Source organism: Patiria miniata, unplaced genomic scaffold, assembly GCF_015706575.1.
Source record: "Patiria miniata isolate m_02_andy unplaced genomic scaffold, ASM1570657v1 HiC_scaffold_5, whole genome shotgun sequence".
NCBI classification, from domain to species: domain Eukaryota; kingdom Metazoa; phylum Echinodermata; class Asteroidea; order Valvatida; family Asterinidae; genus Patiria; species Patiria miniata.
In genome coordinates, this window is record NW_024037072.1 from 1,631,591 (window position 1) to 1,646,698 (window position 15,108).

Here is a 15,108-nt window from a genome sequence, read left to right on the forward strand (position 1 = left end):
CCTCACCACGCAATCAACAACAAAAAAATCTGCCCCTCATTCGATATTGATGAACATCACGTCAGTAGACTTCCGATGAAAGGTGAAATACAAAAACCCAAGAAAGAGAGTGGTTGGACGTGATTGGTTGCTGGTCTTTCCCTAGTAGGCGTCGCAGGGTGTAGATATAGCGGGTCTACTTTATTTGAACAGCACACAGCAAGGTAGTGATCAACGCGACACGGAGATTAGTGCTTGGTAACCAGACGACAGCCGTTTTTTCAAGGTAAATTGACTTTCGATCATTTAACTTAGTAGGTTTAATACTTTGCGTTTTAAACAGTAGGAAGCCTGAAAGACAGTTTTCATTCAAAAATACGTAAGTTTTTGGCCTGCATTAGTGTTACGACTATTTTAGAAAATATGGAGTTATCAAAAGATCGCTGTAGGTGAAATGTCTTGGACCTTTTACTAGCAATCCTATTATTTCTATTTAAACGGAGAGGATGTAGCAATGGTCCGACGAAATCACTGAGAATGAAGCAAAGCATCCCACTGTTGTACAATAGTCCATGCTTTATTTCTGCTGTAGGGTTAGGCATGAACAAACTGTGCTGACCACTTAGCTAGATTGAATGTGCTACCTTTGCATAACTGTAATAGATTGAAATAGGACGGAACCACTAGCAATCGTAGGATCGTAGTCATTTCATATTTTGAAAATATCATTCTTGTTTGTATACAACAAAAAGAGCAGTTTCACGTAAACGTTAGACCTATTATCGTTGGAAGACGCAACTGCCTGGACCTAAATACTATAAAATCTCGACTAGTTTTCGAAATACAATTTGTGAAAAGGAAATGGATATTGCTATGAAATTCTACAATTTGCCATCTTTTTCTGTGACTAACTACAGTTTTGCCGAAGCTTGGTAATAAGTCTTGATTTCTAATGCAATGTAGCGAAGTGACATGATTTGATACGCGATATGAGTTTGCTCGCAGGGTAATGTGCAGATAACATCTGCTATACCTCAGGCTGTGTGTTAAAATTCATGAATTAGTTCATACGTGGTCTGCTTCTCGATCTGTTATCTTACAAAAATATCCCGTCATTTCTGACACGAGAAGGTATAATTATGCATAACGGACGACTGGCATATGAGGCATAGGATTGACGGGAACACTTAAGGACACGCCGAAAGATGAAACAGCTTCGGCATGGCTATAAATCTACACTATAAACGAAGAATTAATATTGACCCTTTTCGCGTGTAAAAAAAAAACAGTTACGCTTGTTTTCCGCGGATAAGGAAATAATATGCTGGACTGTAATTAGCTAAATTTGTCAAACTCCTGTCTCGACCCATCTTTTGCACTGATTGATGATGCTCTAATTTAACAGATTTAGCGTGACTACCACGGTTCTGTGGAGTCTCCAATTACACAAAAACCGTCTTTGCAATTTTATTTTCAAACCTATTAATAAACCACTTATAGCGTGTACTCTTAAAAGCTTGTAGGATTGGCTATACGAACTACCTCAATGTTAAAATAAATTCCGATCCAGTTAAAAAAGAATTATGTATGTTTCCCATAGAGAAGTAGAATATCGCAGAAGTGTTCCCTCAGTTGATGATGCAGTTCCGCGCCGATTAAAAAGAATTATGAATTTGTTGAAATTGCTAGGAAGGACAATGATGTTCACGTTTAAAATGTTTGTCTGGACCACGGCCCAAAGATAATTGGGCCCAGGCAATCGGTGTGCCTGACATTGGTACTTGTACTCCGTACTCTTGTTTTACTGACAACCAGTCGGAAGGCCAAGTGATCTAATAACACTCAATTTGATCAGCAGGCTCGCAGAAACAGCTGAAGCAACCCTGAAAAAAACTCACTTTCCACAAAACCGAGGGTGCAGTGTGTGCACAAAACCGAGGGTGAAGTGTGTGCCGAGTATTTCTCGACACACAATGCTCTGTATGTTTCTACAACGCAATAAAACAAATTCATTTACGAAACACTCACAGATGGCCTGCCAAACGTCGAAATGTAGGGAAAACAAAAAACAAGTGCGAGTGCACATTAAGCTCTGGCGAAAAATGCGACGCCGATGGCACATATGGAACACTTTATGTTTGGTCAATTTTTATTTCATTTCTGGATACCGTCCATCCACTACAGAAAATACCACATGACTATAAAAACCTTACTGCACATATCTTGCCTCCGTTTACAAAAAAATTGATCAACAGCTTTACGAATTGTTACAAACAATTTTTAGAGTGCACTGACGACGGCATGGCATTTGCTCAATTTTGGTAAAATATTTTTGGTCAATTTTCGGGGACCGACCGACCGATCGACATCCAAGTGACTTATAGAAGCTTCAGTCAGAGCTTAAAAATCAGTGTTTATAAGGCACTCGTGATTTGGAATAGGTACAAACACATACGGTCGAAATACTGGTTTGCAGTTCAATTTGGAATATTCAAGCTATGTAATTCGCCTGGCGCTGTATCAATCATTAAAAGGGGGGATGGGTCTGTTAACAAAAGAACTAACCCAATAAAACACTCTAGTCTCAGTCAGTTCTGAGTGCGAATTGATTGCACATTCCGAATTGGAATACTTGAAGAAGTGCGTCTACACGCAGCTGCTTTCAGAATACGGTCCATGTTATCAACACATGAATGTTAGATGTTGATTCTTGTCACGTTCCATTTTGACACGCTGCGTCCAAATTCAACCTTGTCCACGGAGAAAGTTCACACACGCGATGGAAGATGACCGGTATACCCGACGCGTTTGACAAGGTGAAATCAAGGATAAAAGGTCTATTCAATTACGGAGACATCAAAGGTCGATTACAACATTTGACGGGGGACTGTCCTTTTTCAGAATTAGTCAATATGATAAGAAGCTCCCGTTGTGGGATACGTTCCTTGGTAATTGACCTACAATTTCAGTAATTCAATAGTGGAGAAAGGGAACTGAGTTCTAGTCAACTCTGAACGCAAAACATCAATACAACTGTGATTGTTTTTCAGTGTATTTCACATGCCAGCGTAAATTCGTTAACTACAACCTGTTCAAAACATATAACAATATTACGTCAGAATGAAATCGGTTTCGAATGGCTGTTTTTTGCTCTCTTCATTACTATGGTTACATTTTAAGCGTGGAAAGGACAGAAATGGATCAAAACAACTGAAGTATCGTAACTAGCGAATTCAAAGCGAGAGGCAAACATCCCCATTTACGTCGGACTCCCCACGAACGTTAATTACTCTTCAAGAAGGCCAAGAGGGGTCAGTCTCTTTCCAGTCGCATTTTTAATTGATTCAGGAGTTGTGGCAAGGAGAAAACTTCCTGAGTCGTGGACACGGGATCCAATCTGGCCCGATGTCTAGTGGATGTATCACGGCTATCAAATGACATGGCGAACTGTCAGCGGTCTTCGCTATATAGGATTCGCTGAATTTCACCTGATTTGGTCAAGTACGTCATCGGATCACCACTTCAAAGTTTCCGGAGTGCAACCCCTTTTAACGATGAGCGTTTGAGCGGACGGGGTAGGGTATACGCGTCGCTAATTGCCTGGTTGGTTTGACGAAGCGTGCTGGCTGGGTTACCGGACTGATTTAAGCAATATGTCGGTTGCTTTGGCGGTTTCTGTACCAAAGGTGGTAAGAAAAAAACATGAAGATGTAATAAATAATCAACTGGATTCTCTGGAAACTTTTATAAAACTTGTCTGGCCTCCATGACTGATAACCGCGTTTCACTGAAAGAAATGTCATTTTCTCCGAAATTTTAAATGAGTTTTTGTGATTGTAGAGTTTGATTTTGTTTATATCTTTCTTTTTTATAAAAAAAATAGCGATCATAATGAGCCACGCAAAACTTCACTTAATTTTATTAATCATAAACTTCATCATTTTGAAAATTGTTAAATTTCAATATCATATAGTTCCATCAAAAGCAAAGTAAAAGCATCATGAGAACAAAAAGTTGGTCTATTAAGATGAAAGCATGATATTTTAAAAAGTCGAAGCTTTTGGGGCAAGCCGAAATTTCTTTGTTGCAGCTGTTCAAACGCTAGAACGACTGGAATATAAAGTGGCATAGGCTACCTGTTAACTTTGAGGACATTTCTTGACTTCAACTGCAAAATATAATGTTTGTATTAAAGTCGTCACGCAAGAAATCTCAATAAAGTCGGCATTTCCTTTGATATAGTACAGTCTCGTTTAATGATAATTTGGGGATTAAAATCTCAAACAGTTGAAAAAAAAGTGCCAGATATTTTCTCGTCCTTCGTCTGTTCCTGCGACTTTGCCATGTTTACACAAGGCCCTCCCTTACCAAACCGCAATTTCCAGTTAACATAAACACCTGAACCAAATGCAAAGGAAACTCCTAATCGTCTTAATGAATTCTATCGGAAGCCCGCTTTCCACCGGCGCCATATTAATCTGGCTTTTGGGCAAAATCATTTATTTATTGTACAGATGAGCAGCAACGTGAAGAATGGTTCAAATCACCCATATCACTCACACGTGCCTATACACGCGTAGAAAATGTCATAATACAAGATCTTTCGTTACTTCCCAATTAAGGATTCATGGGGTGGAGGAACTTGTAATAAATCAAGAAGCAGATAGTTCAGGAAACCCTATAGTAGACTGTAGACTGCCTATAGTAGACTCGCACGGAAACACATACCGCCTTTATTGTTATAAAGCTTGGAATCTTCACTTTATCCCTACATGGCAAGTATTGGTTTGATATTTGAAAGACTTTTAAATTATTCGTGTTCAAATAAAGGCATGTCGAAAACAAACTCAACCGATTTCAAAGAAACTCGATAATGCGGTACATCCGATGCAAACTCGAGTCACACTTTGAGCGCGCTTTTTCAATAGGTACATACTTGCACGTGGATACAAAATTGAACTTGAAAATAAGAACAATATTGTGAATCCGTTTAAGGTGTAGTCTACGTGGATCGAAACGAATAGGAAGACATGAAGTAAAAGGCAACGATATCGTCACATCATGAACATGATGAACCATTTCAACATTAGAAAAAAATGAGCATGATTGATTTGTCTTAAAATTGGTTGAGTTTGTTCTTGACATGCCTTTATTTGAACATAAATTATTTCAAAACCCTTTTGAAAATCAAACCAATATACTTACCGGGATACAGTTAAGATTCCAAGCTTTAAAATGTCATAAAAAATAATGGCGGTACGTCAACTCCGTGAAGCATTTTTAAGCAGGATTTATCACATCAGTTCGTAAGTTTATGATGTCTTAAAATATGATCAATATTTCTTTCTTTCTTTCTTTCTTTCATTCACCAATGTTTTAAATATTTTCTCATTTCAGAATTATTTTTTCCGGATTTCGTTTTGGAGGAGCCTCAGTAACCATCAAAAACTGATTGAAGTAAGTTTAGTTATCAAAGTTCCGATTAGACGCTAGTCTTTCTGATAATTTGTCAGCGGCAAATATATACCAGCGTCCAGAAGCATACAAACCTTGTGGCAATGAACGATTACCATAATGACAGCCTTGTGCTAATCAAGCCTGACCATTTCAGTTGCTTTAACAACGCTTTAGTAAACCCCACTCCGTCATCATGACGAACTGCTGTTTGAGGTCGGAAGCATAATACAGTCACAAATTTGGTATAAGCCTCCCTTAAATAACACCCAAACCTTTTACTCTACTTAATTGTGCTGCACTTCCGCAATTATGCAGTCAGGGATGTGTGACTCGTTGGTTTACGTTAAAATGTTCAATTATTAAACACAAATTTGTTGAAAGAAACAGCTCATTATTTATTCAGCTTAATTCGACCAATCCATCATCAATAGACGTATATAAGCCTCCGAAAGAAACTTCTAGGAATGCTATCCTATTGATGACTACGGCACTAATGAAACATTTCCCTACTCAATCATGATGATTGCTGTGTATAATATGTGGAATTCTTTGACCAACGTATAACAGCCGGATACCTGTGATTCATCATCATTGCAATAATGTTAACTAATAATCAACAGTAATGTTTGTTTGCTATAGTTGAGCAGCTCATGTTGCAGAGTGTTGACAAATTAATATTTGAAATGGAAAGCATCTATATAGCTTTATTTTGTCACATGTTCCCAAATGGATGAGATCAAAAATGTACAAGTACCAGCTGGGGAAGGAAATGTTTAATAATTAACGGCAGCATACGGTTTAAGAAAAAGATGGTGATAATTTCTATGGTCCGGGTTCGTAGCCGGCCTATTTCTACTTCTTCTACGGCGGTACTCAGCAACGTCCACAAGTTTGGATATAACGTCTATAGTGTGCGGAGTGCGTTTTTTTTACTAACAAAATGGAACAAATCTAAGAAATTTGGAAATGTGAGGTACAAGTTCTATTAGGACAAACGATATCAAATCATGGAAGAAATTCTTTTACACTTATTTAAAGTTGAATACTCTTCAATTATGGATTTTGTTCTTCTTACGAAATTTTGATTTGTATATTTTTTTTTTTTTCGATTTTGGGCGTCTGAAACCCACTGAAAAGGACCGCCTATTTACAAGAGCCGAATTATTATCGGGCTGCAAATAGCTCAAATTGTTTAAAGAAATAATTCAACAACCAAATGTCGGTAGATGTTATTTTTTCGATGTCTCAATCACTAAGAGTGAATAACTTTCAAATTGCTTGGAAAATAGCAGGTGAAAGAAATAATCCATTTTCGATGGAACACTCCAAACTTTAAAAACCAAAATGATTAAATATTGAAATCGCTCCATATCAAAATTGGGTTGGTTGTTCGACCCCCTCCCAACCCACCTCTGTAGCTTCATAGAGGTTAACCTCCGCCCCCCCCCCCCCCCACACACACCTCAACCTATCCGATGAACTGAAAAGTAACGATGGCAACCGCTAGGGGTGCAAAAAGTGTTCTCTTATTTTCTAAAGAGTGAAACAAAGATTGAAATAAACTTTCAAAAGAATCACTTCAGTTAAGGTTCGAGTAAAATCTCAATCTAGTCGCTGTAGCGAAAGTAACTTTAAATGTTCTTGTCCAGATTGTAAATTTTCACTCTCTGGAAATGAGACAGTACCTTTGTAAGTTAGTTTGCATCTTCGTCTTGGCTACAAATAATTCACTTTTGTTAGTTGTTATCGTTTATTGTACTGACAGGAGAGCTGTAACTTCATAAAGGGACCACAGGACTGTACTGCGGGGTGACATTTCCACGAAATGTAAGATTTACTGATATTCATGATTATTAACTGGTGCATGCGTTCCCTATCTGTGCAATTCCGATTTATTTGTTTTTGATTGGACTTTTCCTGGACCAGCTAAACAATCTTTTACAAATATTTACATCTCACGCAACATCAGTGTGTAGAATCACCAAAACAAATTACTCTAGATTCTACACTTTATTTGGGATAAGATAAATTGTTTACAGTGTTTTATATGCTGCAAAAAGATAACTCGGTGTTTATTCAGAATTGAAAGAGTCGTAATTCAATTTATTTTGTTTTTACATCAGCGAAGATTTTTGTCTCTTTTTGTATTGTATGACAGTTTAGCCCTGTGCAATATCTGTATGTCTGTTGCAGTTGTAATTCGGAAGTGATTTATTTAAGAGAAAACAAATCTTAATAATATGATTCATTTAAATTCGATTACTAATTTTTTTTGTAACTGAAAAAGGGGTTAGCATTAGGTATGATGTAATTAACCAGTCTCCTGATGACGAACAGAGCACATAGAAATATTGTTTACACGGTTTTACCGACAACCTTCCATTCTTTGTTCATGTTCACCATGCAAACCTACAAATCTCAATTAATTAAAAGTTGCTAACAGAACTCAACCCATCAAACCCCAACGGCATGTTTTGTTGGAATCTGTCAGGATGGGTACAGTACCCCTAAACTGACAGTCTTTTACATTGGGTTGGCACACTTCCAGAATCAAAGTCAGGAATATGTGTGTGCAGTTTCATATATGGTGTTGGAATTTGCCAGGATAGATATGGTTCCTAAATCGTGCTAGGGAGTTAGGGTTTTAAATTAACAGCAATATGAGTTCTTTTTTTCGACTTCTTCTTTTTTTTCTGCTTTTTTGTGGCTTTTCCGGGGGGGGGGGGGGGGGCAAGCGCCCCGGCCCATCCTGGCGACGCCCATGCTAATCAATTATTCTTTCAGCGCCCATGCTAATCAATTATTCTTTCAGATGGAGCCACTTTGACATTAGGGAGGTTTCGCAAGAGAACGGATACGCTTACACTTACGTTTAGCTATACGTATCCGTTTTTTAATTACGTGTAGCGAGCGAGATATGCGTGTCGTCTGCACGTTTAGCGGATAGTGAGTGGCGTATGACGTCATACGTGCAGACGACACGCATATCTCGCTCGCTACACGTAAGTAAAAAACGGATACGGATAGCTAAACGTAAGTGTAAGCGTATCCGTTCGCTTGCGAAACCTCCCTATTGTTAAATTTCATCACCTTCGTATTTTGGCTCACCATTTTGTAGATACACGCTCTACATTGTATTATCGTAACTTTGACATGATATCTTGTATAATAACATTTGTTTCAGAGTATAATGGAAGCCAAGGCCATGCTCGTGCTGCTCATGTTGTGTTGTTGGTGTCTAGTCAGTCAACAAGTCCACGCATCAAGACTAGACGGTCTCAGACAACAGTACAACCTTGACAGGGAGATCGATCCGGAAACGCAGCGGAAAAGGCGCCCACTGAGCTCGCTCAACAGGAGACCCGAGCAACACGACTACCATTTCGGCGGCACCCTCTTCCGTAAAAGGATGCTTGGTAATGGCGAATATGTGGTCCAAGACCCGGGCTACTACGCATTCGAAGACGAGTAATGATGAGGCCTATACATCTTCAAGACAGATACGTAATTCCTACAAGACAGTTGACACCATTCCTTTGACAAGCCTTGCCGCATAGACCGACTTCATAATTGACTGCATGGTTGGCTGAAGAATTATTCAAAATGTAATCATTCAATGAGATGATTTTTTTTTAATTCGTTGTTAGAATAAGTCACATGGATGTACAGTTCAAAGCTCCTGTATATTTTGTTGCCGCGGTTAGAAGATACGCGGTTGTTAACATATTTATTTAAAACATCGAACATTCCTACCAAAAAAACAAAATGACCGAAGATTTGCTTCTGAACTTACTGAAGCAAATTCTGTGCAGTGATGTACATTGGTTGACATCTCACTTACACAATGTAATGCTAGGCAACAGAGCTAGGTCATTTTATATAAAAGACATATATTTGTATTCAATTGACCATCATTGTTGATGCCATTATACTGTATACGCCGTACTACATGTTTGTCAATAGGCGTAGCAGTGGCAGCCTAATTATGGATGTACATGTACTATGTACCATTTGTTCAAGTTTAATGTCTGTTTAAAACTTTTTGTCATGATGTTGGCCTAAATGACAGGTATCCTGTGTACGTCTAATTCAATATCAGATCTCACGCTTTGAAAGGAATTCTTGCCTCTTTCTTGAGTAACCAGGTCACACTTTCTACACGTTAAATCAATTTTAAAAGATTGCTTTTTTGTATAGATTTTCCTCTTAGTATACTTCCAGTCTATCAGTAACTACAAGCTACGTCAGAACCCCTCCGCCGAGTATTTGTATTAAAAGTTACCCCATTTTTTTATCAACTCGCCCATCTCAGTCTTTCGGCTTCTGAAGACGATCTTAAAGTTAAAAAAAATGTCTGTGGTAAAAGACAGTCTTGTGGTTATCCGTACAGCCTCATTGTGGGATAACCTTTAATTTGAACGTCTTTTGAATGATAATGTTAGTCCACCAATATTGATTGGAATATTTATTACATGTCATCTGGCTGCTCAATTCCCCATACTGAATGTAGCACTAGCCAGACGTCAAGACGATACTGTAAGAGTTACGCCATCAGTGATTAAGCTTGGAGATGACATATCTTTTTGCACTGTTTAGCGACCCGGTGTATGGCAATGAACTATCTTAATAAAATTAGTGAAATCCCTAATGAAATTACACACTACCCCTGGAGTGATGCATCATTTTACCGTATAATTAAACGGACAGTTGATGTTGTCAAAGACTGTCCGTGACTTCTCACGTCTGAAAGTCTAACTTGACTGATTTTTAATTAGAGTTAAGTAGTGACCGCTCCTGCATTTCTATTGCCGCTGGCTTCCGAACACGTATTAAATTTTAAATCAACCTCAGTCCTAGGGTCTTGCAGTACGCTCTTTACTATAGGATACGTGGTTGAAAATAAAGTAAGCCCTTGGGACGATATTTCTTTATCTGAAATTACAAAAAAGTGACGAAAATTTTAATAAATCAAGCACAAGTAAGTGTTTGACATCTGCATAATTAGTAACAATTCTCAATGCATAGTGATAAAGAAAGGGAGAATAATTTTTCAGTGTACGCTTTATAAATATGCCGATTTGGAAGCAATAGCAGCGACGGTGGTGATATATTACAAAATAAACGAAGGGACATGAAACATCTTTGTCTCATTTATTATTAAATGTAAAGCATAAGTCATTGAGAGCAATGCTGCGGCTATTGAACAACTTGTTTTCCGACATTGTAAATCTGACGAAATAAACCAGAATGACGTAGGAAAATAATCTGTTTTATGAACGCTTAATTGTTCTCAAGTGTCGATATTGTTAACCCTATCTAATATCCCTGTTACAACCTGGCCAAACCTTTCACTGGAAATTGCTAGCATATTCAAATTAGGTTTTACCCTTCACCGACGTATGAACACTGTATACTCAGTGTGTTACCTCCCGAGTGAAAGTTGGAAAAAAAATCACTCAGATGTCTTACCACTCGACCACCGAGCTAACGGTATCAGTTGGCTGGTTCGAATCTGATGTACATAGCAGCGGGTACAGCATTAACTATTCGTAAGATGGAAGTTTGCGTCGATGTTAATCAAATTAAAAATTGAAGGGCAAAACCTAATTTGATTTACATCAGCCCGACGCAAAAAAATCCATCTTACGAATTGCTAGCATATTGCTTAAGGAATCGAGGGCTTATCAATCCTAGTACAAACAGTTTCACTGACTTGAATTTAATCGACTTGGGTTAAAATGAGAGAAATGCGTTTAACGGCTCCTTCACACCCAAAATAATTTCATATTATACAGTTTCTACATAAAATAATGCAGAATTCAAGCGAAATTCAGGATGTTGAAATTAATGTTTTAATTTTGATACACCAATTAACAAGCATTGAGTTACCCGGACTAATCATAGGTATTGAACACGATCAAATCATCAAATTCAAGAGGACACTATTAATGTACTTGATCCACATCGAAATCATTCTATAACCCCTCTCTTGTTGGTTTAAATGTTTCATGAAGTTTTTTTTTTCACCGCTCTTTGAAGCGAAGGGCTAATATCGAACTGCATAATCACTGGTACGTACGCTTCACCCACCTGCGATCTGATCTGACGGACGGTGAGAAAATGTCTACCAAATGTAATTGCAAATTGAAGACGTACAACATTTGTTGTATTTGTAAATTGGACGTGTGCTTGCAAGTCAGACTCCGGCAAAACACGCGAGCTTTTCTTGACCGGAAATCTGCAGATAAGTCCGCGGGTCCTGAAGCTCGTCTTTCCCCGTCGAGGCTGATGTCCCTAGAGGCGGTCTCCGAGTCGGTGTTCGTGTTAGCAGAGGATGACACAACGATCCTATAATAACGTAGCATGACCACCTCGGACGGCTTAAAGTCTTTGCTGCGTTTTACAGAAACGACGCCTGGTTGGATTTAAAGATGTCGTTCCTTAGGGCATTATTTGCTAATGTGTGCATGCCCCTTGTGTGCTGTCAAGACTAGAAGAAACTACCCTACGGGACTTGAAGATCTGATGAAAGAAAAAAAGCCACAGCATCAGATTTTTACTCCAGCTATCTTACTGATACAAGGAGAATGCCATGACCTTCCAATGCTTTGATGTAACAATTTAATAATTTTGTATTTTGAAGTGTCGTTTTGCCCTTGGGTGTTGTGGAGACTCTCAATGAGATTTTGTAAACAAGATGGCGCTCTAACTGTGACATTCATCGAATTCGCGTTTCTGGTGCGTGCATAACGTGGCGAACACGACAAAATAGATCCAATATAGGAAAAAAACCACAACCCATTCATTTTTTACAAGCATTTACATCAATAATAAACTGTAAAGCGCTAATTAATGTATACTAAAAATAAAAAAGAGGAAACATCGTAAATAAGGATTACCTCAGATAACTTTATAAGTCAAATCATTACATAAATGTAAAGCATTGTACGGCTTAAAAGAACTTACCTAAATTCTTCTATAAAGAAAACGATTAAAAAGCATTTGGATAGCAACATGTTCAGTTTTAATTCTAACTAGATTTTTTTGGGGGGGGGAGACAAACGCAGGGTGATGGGACGCGAATTGTCCAATTGCAATAATGCAAAACAGGGAAAGTATAAAATCTGATCTTGTTCAGTCTATTTATTAATTCGAGCAAATGCATCCTTTTGGGATAGATACATTTCATTATTCATTTTATTTACAAAATACTTCTGATTTTATGACGTCATCAGTTAAAAAAAGTGCAAAAGAATACTGATTTAGTTTAGACAGGTTACATTATGCAAGGTAAGTGAAAAGAATTAATTCTTGAAAAATAATAAATAGCACGAAAGCATATGTGTAAGCATTGATTACAACTACCTTCGGGTTTGATGACGTCACAGCATAAGGATGCCCATCTTCGATAATGTTGCTGACATCATTATTGTGGCAACAATGATCCAAAATGGTATAGTGTTTTAATTTAAAAAAAACGCAGAAACTTATCATTTTCCCCCCACATTCTCCCAACAATAACTTCCGGTATGACAGGGGCGGCGGAGCGCCTTTCAAACTGGGGGGGGGGGGGGGGGGGGGGGGGGGGGGGGGGGGGGTACACCAAAAGGGGCACTTGCTCAGAAAAAGGGCACCTTCCGTGGGTGTGAAAGTGGGGGGAAAGATATGGTCCCGTTCATTTCGCTATAACCTAGTTATGTATCGCCGTTCATTTTGCTATAACCTAGTTATGTATCGCGAGAGGGGCACTGTACTGCTGCTTTGGATGGCCAGTTCAGTGACAATTTTATTCGCGTGAAGAGCGCTACTATTTGTTAGGGGCCAATTTTCCATCTCGAGAGAGGCACAATTTTACTATTTAGAGTGGGGTATTTGTGCTTAAGAGGGGTAGTTTTCCATCTCGAGAAAGTGCACAATCTTGTTAATGCGAGAGGGGTACTTGTGTTTTTTTGAGGGGCAGTTTTGCATTACAAGAGAGGAGACAATTATATATGTAGTGCGATCTAAACGTGAACATTTGGGGGCAGTTTTGTTTTCATCTCGAGGGGGCACAATATAACCGCGAGAGGGGCACTTTTGTTGGCCTGGGAAAATCTGGGGGGAGGGGGAAGTGCCCCCCTCCCCACCACCCGGTTCCGCCGCCCCTGCAGTATAATGACGCCATCGTTCTGAAACTTCGCGAAGTAACTTTTTATTGCCACCCCCCCCCCAAAAAAAACACGTTTATAAGCAATTGTTGTGAGAAATGGTTTCAACCCCATCACCCATTAATGATACCAATTATAACATTCCGTCATTTCAACACTCCGACGGAGTCAAAATTGATGATAGAGGGCGCTATTATGATTGATAAAGGTCCATGTCACATACTCTTGATCAAATGAAGTGCTGTACAGTGTAAGGCATCCAGTTTGTCTTTTATTTATATATGATGCGACCGTGTTTATCAAGCCATCCCTGATACGTAAAGAAATTTGGTACAAAAATTCTTCAAACAGATCATTTAAATAATATCTTAAGGAAATTATGCATCATCTCAGGCCCTAATCGTCCCAAGTATCAAGTATAAATTGCTGTCGAAACATGCTGCCCTGGCCGGCCTTGGCTCTGTCAATGCTGTATGAATTGCGCCCTCATGTGCACACTCTGTTACTGTATCTACATCAACCTCAGTAAGTACTAACAGTACGTACGTCTAATAAGAAGAAAAAAAGATATTCGCCTGGAAAAATACTGTCGATATTGAGGAATAATAGGGACATTTTATTTCTTTCTTCACCCTCTACCATTTGGCCATGAATTAGTTAATTAAATAGACAAAATGAAGTCGATCGGTCTCAGATCAAAGGCTAGTTGATTGGTCAGAAACGCTGGAATCACGAGTCGAATTCGGTGCCTCGAATTGCACTGAAACGACAACAGGCACGGCAGTGATGAACTCATGATGCAGTGACGTCAACATCACCTTGACAACTGTTAAGGATTTTTTTAATGGACAAGCCATTTTCATCAACAAATTTACATTGACAGCGCGATGATATAAAAATATCCTGTGGGAGCGCGCTAATTGGGCTGGTTCTTGAATAGGCCTATACGTAGCGCCCTCATCGACAAAAGCAGTCAACTTCGATATTGCTTTTCCACTATACAATGCATGATATCAAAACCCACGCCCTTTGGGAGTGACGAACATAAAATCGACAATAGATGGAGGTGGGGTATTTGAATTTATGAACAAAAATGACAAAGATATGTACCAGAAACGATCATTTGCCAAGTAGATCTTATTTATCAGATGTCTGCCGTTTGGGCGGTTATATGGCTGTCTGTCGTGTCCTTCGGGGGTGCACTTGAAAATGATAAAATATTTGTATGTTATATTTTTAATACTTTTCTGTTACAGATATATTGTGAATGTACTGTATACAATAATTGTTCAGGCTTTCCCTAGCAAGGTTTTTGGTCTCTTTGCATTACGTAACGTATAATGCAATATTGCTATATAATTTTGTTGACCACAAGTTACAAGTATTGAAATAAACATTTAGTAAATTGAATTGAATGAAACACTAATGGTTGTAAAAGTTGTGCACAATAAAATGGCATTGGTCTGAACTGTTTTACTTGGAATCTTTTACAGACTTAATCCTCTCTCATTCTTGGTACATGATT

At 38.6% G+C, this 15,108-nt stretch overlaps 1 long non-coding RNA gene across 1 annotated transcript; it reads left to right on the forward strand.

The window, feature by feature from the left end:
* The first annotated feature begins 191 nt into the window (after positions 1-191).
* Positions 192-8,914, forward strand: LOC119741913. Its single transcript, XR_005272789.1, has 4 exons — positions 192-265; positions 5,377-5,436; positions 7,202-7,263; positions 8,621-8,914. It is a non-coding gene; the product is annotated as an uncharacterized LOC119741913 (long non-coding RNA).
* The last annotated feature ends 6,194 nt before the right edge of the window (positions 8,915-15,108 follow it).